This window comes from Theropithecus gelada, chromosome 2, assembly GCF_003255815.1.
Source record: "Theropithecus gelada isolate Dixy chromosome 2, Tgel_1.0, whole genome shotgun sequence".
Classification (NCBI taxonomy): Eukaryota; Metazoa; Chordata; class Mammalia; order Primates; family Cercopithecidae; genus Theropithecus; species Theropithecus gelada.
In genome coordinates, this window is record NC_037669.1 from 142,439,384 (window position 1) to 142,447,072 (window position 7,689).

General features: G+C 41.4%; 1 protein-coding gene across 3 annotated transcripts in view; it reads right to left on the minus strand.

Annotated features, from left to right (window-relative positions):
• RNF13 (ring finger protein 13) overlaps window positions 1-7,689 on the minus strand; it is a 159,353-nt gene extending 151,664 nt beyond the window's left edge. For 2 of the 3 annotated variants that reach the window (XM_025376689.1, XM_025376687.1), the window contains exon 1: window positions 6,818-7,689. The gene's annotated coding sequence lies outside the window, so the exon portion shown is untranslated. Of the gene's footprint in view, window positions 1-6,148; window positions 6,251-6,817 lie in introns of all 3 variants that reach the window. The other variant, XM_025376688.1, reaches the window with a different exon arrangement.

The following is a 7,689-nucleotide window of genomic DNA, read 5'->3' on the forward strand; positions in this document are numbered from 1 at the left end:
AGGGCGAAAGAGCAAGCCTGAACTACATTCACATTCAATCAATTCAAGGTCAACATATTTCTAACTCCTTAAAAATGATTCTAAGCCAAATTCTTGTAGGTGACCAGGAGCTCTCTCATATCAAAGCGCAAAACATCCCAAAATTTCAGTTTTCTTTTCAGTTCACATTAATGTCGCAATAAACATTTAAATGTTTTAATGTCTGAATATTTCATGATCATTAATATTTAATTATTAACTCCATAACCACAAAATTGACAATGTTCCTCAGACTTTATTTCAAAGTTAAAAACACCGATTTCCTCAGGAAGATCTACATCATTGAAACAACTAGAAATAACAAATATCTTCCTCAGGGATCACCTTCTCTTAAGAGGAATATAAAGGTAGATATAAAAATGCCTGATTATGTTACTGCCTGCAAAAATTCCTTAACAGAGTAAGCAGTTTTCAGAATAAAGTTCAGAACTAAATTGTGGTTTAGCAAAGAAGTTCTTCATAAACTGGCTCCTCTCTGTATATTTAGCTTAGTTCCTTGCCATTCCTCCAGTCTTTTTTCTTTCTAACCATGTACATTTTCTCATGCTTATTCAATGGAAGCTCATGCTTGGTTCTATATTATCTACATTAGTGAAGTGAAACATTAGCGCAAGAGATATTTTACAAGAAGTGGTAAAAGCAGATTTTTAACTGGACAATTCCAACTACTTCATTTACAGACGAGGAAATGAACTGAGAGGTTAAGATACCTATGCAAAGTCACCCAGCTAATAAGTGGGAATGTTGGGTGGCACCCAGACTCCCATAATGCTGATGCTTTCAGCTACAATATAACTTTATTTCTATTCCAACCTCATAGATAAGCCAGGGGATTCTCTTTTTATTTTTATATTTTATTTGATTTGATTTCATTTTATTTTATTTTATTTTTTGAGACAGAGTCGCGCTCTGCCACTCAGGCTAGAGAACAGTGGCACGATCTCGGCTCACTGCAACCTCCGCCTCCCAGGTTCAAGCGATTCTCCTGCCTCAGCCTCTCAAGTAACTGTGATTACGTAAGCGAGCCACCAAGCCTGGCTAATTTTTGTATTTTAGTACAGATGGGGTTTTACCATGTTGCCCAGGCTGGTCTCAAACTCTGGCCTCAAGTGATCTGCCCACCTCGGCCTCCCAAAGTGCTAGGATTACAGACGTGAGCCACCGTACCCGGCCAGATTCTCTTCTTCTCACCTTCAATCTAGGGGGTACATGGGTCCTTAACACCTGCCACATTTAACTGACTCCTTTAATCTTTAAGATCCATCTAGCCTCTCCCTTAACACCTTCTCCCTGTAATAAACATATGATGAGTATCTACATTTGTTGAGCATTAAATCCATCTAAGCCATTCCACTGGGAGAAAGGAGAAAAGGGAGAGACAAACGTGAATAAGAAAGACATGGTCCCTTCTTTCAAATGCTCTGCAAAATTAGTTACAATCTGGTATAGTATTCATTATTACCATCTGCTTAAACAATTACCATCTGCTTAAACAGGTACAAATACATAGTACGAGAAAAATCTAATTACCGTCTATTATGGAAAATGCACCTTATTTCTCCCATTAGCAGATAAGCTCCATGAGGGCAAGGATTTTTCTCTTTAGAACAGTGTCTGACATAGAAGGTACTCAACAAATGTTTGAGTGAATAAATGTTACAGAAAAACCCCTAAGTAGTAGGATCCAAGTAATGTTTCCAAAAATGGTATGACAAGATATGTAAACCTTCTTATCATGCTCAACAACATTTTTCTGTTGGTTTGTTTCATTGGCCAGTTACTGAGAACTTGACAGGAAACTGAAAATAGTTGAGATGGACATATTTTACTACTTAATTCAACATCATGCTCTACCCAATTGTACCAAACCCTAGAAAATCTTCCAAGAAAGGAAACCTACAGTCCTTCTATGACTTAGTCCTGAGCCCTTTTTCAAGTACAAAGGGCCTCCAGTTGTTTTAATTTTTTTCTTATAATAGGTTCTGGGATCTCTGTGTTTGCCCCCACTTATGAAGATAATAATACTGGTAACAAAAACATCTCAATTACTATCTGTCATGTACCAGACACTTTTCATATATTAACTCAGTATTTCAAAACAACTATCAGAATTGGTATTGTCATCAACATCGTTTTACAGAATGGAAAAAAATGGTAAGCCTCTTATCCTTTGAGTCTCTTTTTCCACAATCCTGGCTATAAGTAAAATACAATCTCATCAGTTGCACCCTGACTTTCATTGTCTCCCATAACAAGCACACAGGCTCTCTGATTCTAAAGGTTTTGCTATTAACCAATTCAAGGTAACAAAGAAGTGATAATAAAAATAACAAATCTGGGCCTGGCATGGTGGCTCACGCCTATAATCCCAGTACTCTGGGAGGCCGAGACGGGTGGATCACGAGGTCAGGAGATTGAGACCATCCTGGCTAACACGGTGAAACCCTGTCTCTACTAAAAATACAAAAAATTAGCCAGGCATGGTGGCGGGCGCCTGTAGTCCCAGCTACTCGGGAGGCTGAGGCAGGAGAATGACATGAACCCGGGAGGTGGAGCTTGCAGTGAGCCCAGATTACGCCACTGCACTCCAGCCTGGACGACAGAGCGAGACTCTCTCTCAAAAAATAAAAAAATAAAAAAATTAAAATCTGGAGATGTTCAAATGTTCAACAATTCAACATTCAACATATGTTTATAAATGCCTGGCACCACACAAAAATCAGACTCTCAAAATTCTTAGTGTGAGAATCCCTAGTCTCCAGTTTACTAGCTATTTTTTTAATAAACGGGAGCCTTGCTAGGTCTAAAAATTTTTCCTCCCCACTGACTTACCTCCTGATCTCCCAGGACACAAATCAAAATACACTAAAGGGAAAAATAATGGGTGCATCTTCATTGAGAAATCTGTACTTGTGAGGAATTTAAGGAGTCACATTACTCTTTTGAAACTCTGACCCACAGAGGAGTGGTTACTTTTAGGTCATTTCCTTACAATGTAAGCATTTGGTCTCTTCCCTTTTCATAGAATACACAGAGCTTCCAGTTTTCATTCTATATTTCCAAATATCTGAACAACTCCTCAGCTCCAAAAGTAAACTCCCTATCATCCTCTCTCCTCCTAAATCTCCTTCCACCAAAACCTGTTCTTCATGATAATATCCTTATTTCTGCTAATAACATCACTATCCTCCCAAAAATTTGTCCTGGGCCTATACTCTGGTCAGTTCCCAGTGTCAATGTCATTATAATGTCAACATCTTTCAAATTTGTACCTTCACTACAATCATCACTTTTTGCCTCAACTACTATAGTTAAACTCCATGGTATTCCTACTTCTAGGCTTCCACTCTTCCATTGGACCTGTTCACAAATTATTATCCATAAAGAGAGTTTCTTCTTAACTAAAAATCATATACAAAATCTTTAGTCTGACATTTAAGAGTCTCCATAATCTGTATCCATCTATCTTTACCAGTCTGGTCCTTAAACATACCCTTACCAAATATACTCTGCTTTTCCTATCTCTATACCTTTGCTTGGGCAGTGTCCTTATGTGGAAGTTTTTTTTTTCCCACCCTCCTTCAACTGCTAACAATCTTTCAAATGACGTTATCGTCAATGGAAAAAAAAAAAAGCTAAGGCATATAATTTACTAAACATATACTCCATCTGATGCTTCACAAATTATCTGAATCTCCACAAAAACAAATAAGGAAGCAGTTAAGGAAACTGAGGAGGAGCTCACCAAAACTCACCAGCAAGTAAGAATCCACAATAGCCCCATGGCATTCCACATTTTTAATGAAATAAGACATAAAAGAGACAGACGTTCCGTAGTCAGAATACCTGTGTTCAAATTCCAGCTACTCCACTACTCCACCAGCTACTTGTGTGAACTCACAAGTTATGTATCTGTGATGCCTTAATTCCCCCACTTCCCACTTATAAAATGGGGATAAGACAGGCATGATGTATCACACCTGTAATCCCAGCACTTTGGAAGGCTGAAGCAAGTGGATCACTTGAACCCTGGAGTTTCAGACCAGACTGAGCAACATAACAAGACCTTGTCTCTACAAAAAAACAATTTTTTTTTAATTAGCCAGGCATGGCAGTATATGACTGTAGTCCCAGCTATTTGTTGGGCTAAGATAGGAGGATCCCTTGAGCACACAAAGTCAAGTGTGCAGTGAGCCATAATCGCTCCAGCCTGGGCAACAGAGCAAGACCCTGTCCCCCAAAAATAAAAATAAAAAGGAAACAATTTACCATCTACTACATCAATGACTGTAAGAACCACCTGAGATATTACAAAGGGCTTAGAATTATATTTGGCTCATAGTAACCAATCAATATTAGCTACATTACTGTTTTGTTGTTATTGATATACTACGTTATATAAACTTTGACAACACCAATCATATGCTGTGTTGTCCCCAAATCAACTTTTGTGTAATGTAAAAGATTCATAAAAGTTTAATATTTTACTTTTATATATGCTCAATAAATATCTATAGAATACATACATTTTTGAACAATGACTCACCAGTATGCTTTATTAAAAGGAATTTGCTTGTAATTTTGTTTCCTCTTTTGGGAAAAGTAACAATGCTTACCAACTTTCTTCCCCTTTTTATGTCATGTGAAACTATCATACGCAATGCCATATGGTAAACATGACAAACAGTGCAAAACACTATTTTGACTGAAACTCATTTGCCTTCTGCTAAACATCATTAATTCCCAGATTTAAAAATATTGTTATTTAAATGCCAACCATTTTTAGGTCACACCTACACGAAGTAAGCAAAACATACCATGATAGTTGACCAAACTATTTCATTTCATACATCTCCTATGGGAAGAACTATAAGGCATAAAATGCCTTTCTCCAACTTAACTCAAAGACATAAATCTATCCCTTTAGTCATACCCTCAGTCCTACCCTCACTTAGCTAAAGTTAGTGCCTGTAAAAGTTCTGAATAATCTACGATATTCTGGAATGCAGAAAAATATCAAGGGAAGAAAGCTGAATGCTAACAACAATTTATGCCCCTCCAAAATTATTGAGAAAATTAGCTTTATACAAGGAGAGATGAGAACTTATCCCAAACCCTTCAGTATTATAACTCTCAAACCAAGATTTTGTCTAAGATTTGCATTACACATAGAGACAAGATGACAAGCTGCCTAGCTTCAAACAAAGGCAGAGGTTAAAAAAAAAAACCTAATAAAACAGTTCTCATTCCCTACATAGAGAAAAATAACCGTCCTTCTCTTCAATAGTTTCCAACAAAACAACAAAAAAACTTACGTAATAGACAAATTTTGTTTCATTTAATCCTCATAACTCATTTGTTATTTACGGAAAATGTCACAGAATTAGTAAGTGGCAGAACTGAACCCAGCTTGACTCTCAAATTTGGAATCCAGTATTTTTGAAACATTTGTTTTTGCAGTAATCCATAATACACTCTACATTTCCAACTTCCTCTTGACACATGCATATTGTTAAAAACTGAAACAAAAGCTTCTTGCCATAATATTTACTTTTATTCCATACAATGTCCTCTGGTATTTTTTTCTTTCTTTTTAATGCTTATGTCAATGTACTAAATTGATTCTAAAATCTATTAATGAATCCTTATGGGCCCTGCACTACAGCATTGCACTACACTTCTTACCTCCTGTTTAAAGTTCTTTTTCATTGCTACCACTGTCCAGTTTTGTTACTTCGATATGGAGCTAATCTCCACCCATTTAAAAAATTGTCCTTAAATAGAATAAACCCTTGAAAGTCCTACCTTAAATCTTGAATTGATTTGTTTCTCCACAAGAACTCTTTGGAGGCACAGCTACCTTACTTATTTATATTGTAACAAAAACTGCAGATGTTCTCCTTGGAGAACAACACATCATTGTTGAAAGGAATGCATCAGTTTTCACTGTTCCTGCTGCATCACTGACTAACAGTAATAGCCGGGCAGGTTTGGGGCAACAAGAGAGGACCCGAGCAGCTGCCCACGGTGCTGAAACTGATGATGAAACGACAGTTTTGGAAATTTACTATTTACTATTGTCAGATTAGGACAAAATAGAGGAATTTACCAGACACCGGCAGAGAAAACTGAGTGGCTGCCACCAAAGTTGCATGAGTGCTTCCGGGATACTACTGTTTGGCTTCTATGTCTGCCCACTCTCTTTTTCTCTCTGGGACAAAGTTCTTTAATAAGTGCAAGTCAAGTCAAGCGTACAGGCACAGCTGCTGACTGACCGTAGTATCTGGCCCTAGCAGGGGTCACGTCCCAAATCTGCAATCTGAGATTCCAGGGAAAGAAAAAGGGAGTGGGGGTAAAAGAGAGGAAGTGATTGCCCTCCTTCTATTCGAAGACAAAACAGCCCCCTCAACTAAAGTCAAGCGATTTCCCCGAGGACGTTGCGGCAGGTGCTTGACCAAGAAAAGCCTTCCAAACATGTTTTCCAGGCAGGCTCTTGCAGCCTCAAGAAGGGAATGAGAGAAGCAAAACCGGTAACTCAACTTTGGACACACACAAACTCGCAGAATCAGAGTGCAGAGGAGACTCGGTCCCCCGAGGGCAAGGCTATTTTATTCCTTTTGCAAAAAGCCTAATTTACTTCTCGCCCAGTTCTAGAGGAGCAGCAAAAGACCTCAGCAGCAGGGCCGACTCCGGGCTCGAGGGCCAACAAGCGGGGTATGTTCTCTGGGCCTCTCGATAACCCGCTGCCCGGCTGCCGCGAAGCCGGACAAGGTCTTACCTTGAAGTCCAGCCCCCGCAACACAAACAGTCTCGCCGGCCGGCCGCGTCGCTGCGGGAGAAGTCCCTACCCTGACTTCATGACTGAATATCCGCACCGACCCCCACAGCCCGGAGTAGGAGCAGGGACGACAACACCAAGGCGAAGCGGAAGTCCCGCCCCACATGCCTCATTGGTCCGCACCCAAAGACACAGAAAACCCATTGGGCCACATGGTTGCCTGTTAAGGCTCCTTCCCACTCTCACAAGGAGTCTCGCTACTTGCTCCTGCCCGGCTCGGAGAAATGCCCAGTTTGCGAGTCTCGTTCTTGGCCGCGTGATCGGTCTTCCCTGGAAGGGAAGGGCAGGGTGCGGCAGGCGTCTGCGGAACTGTAGCGCGGCTGAAGAAGCTGCTCTTGGCAGAGGAAGGGGCAGGCTGGCAGAGTGGATTGGCTGTGGGCGTCTGCCGCTAACCATGTGCCCCTAGAAACGGAGACCGTAGGGTCTGGACGGCGCGGGACCGAGCGGGCAGGGCCTGTTGGTCTGATCCGCTCCTGCTGTTGGGACACAGTAGCCCAAGATCCGGCTGCCCGGCTGCCCCCGGGCGGGCCTGGCCCTGGCGCTGACGCTGACACGTCTCTTCCCTGCACACTACACTCACCCGACCGACTAAAGAGGCGAGGGCGAGGCCTCATCCGCCCTCCTCCCGCACCGTGCCCAGTCTGAGATCAGGGTGGGTGGGACCGTGACCACACCTTAGAGTAGGGCTCAAATTGTTAGAGATGCGAGCGGCCCGAGGTCTGAACGCCAGTCCCCCGAGGCCTGGCTCGGATCCGCGCTGACATCAGCACTCTGGGCCTGACACGCGCCGTCCCCGGGGCTTAGCAAAAGTC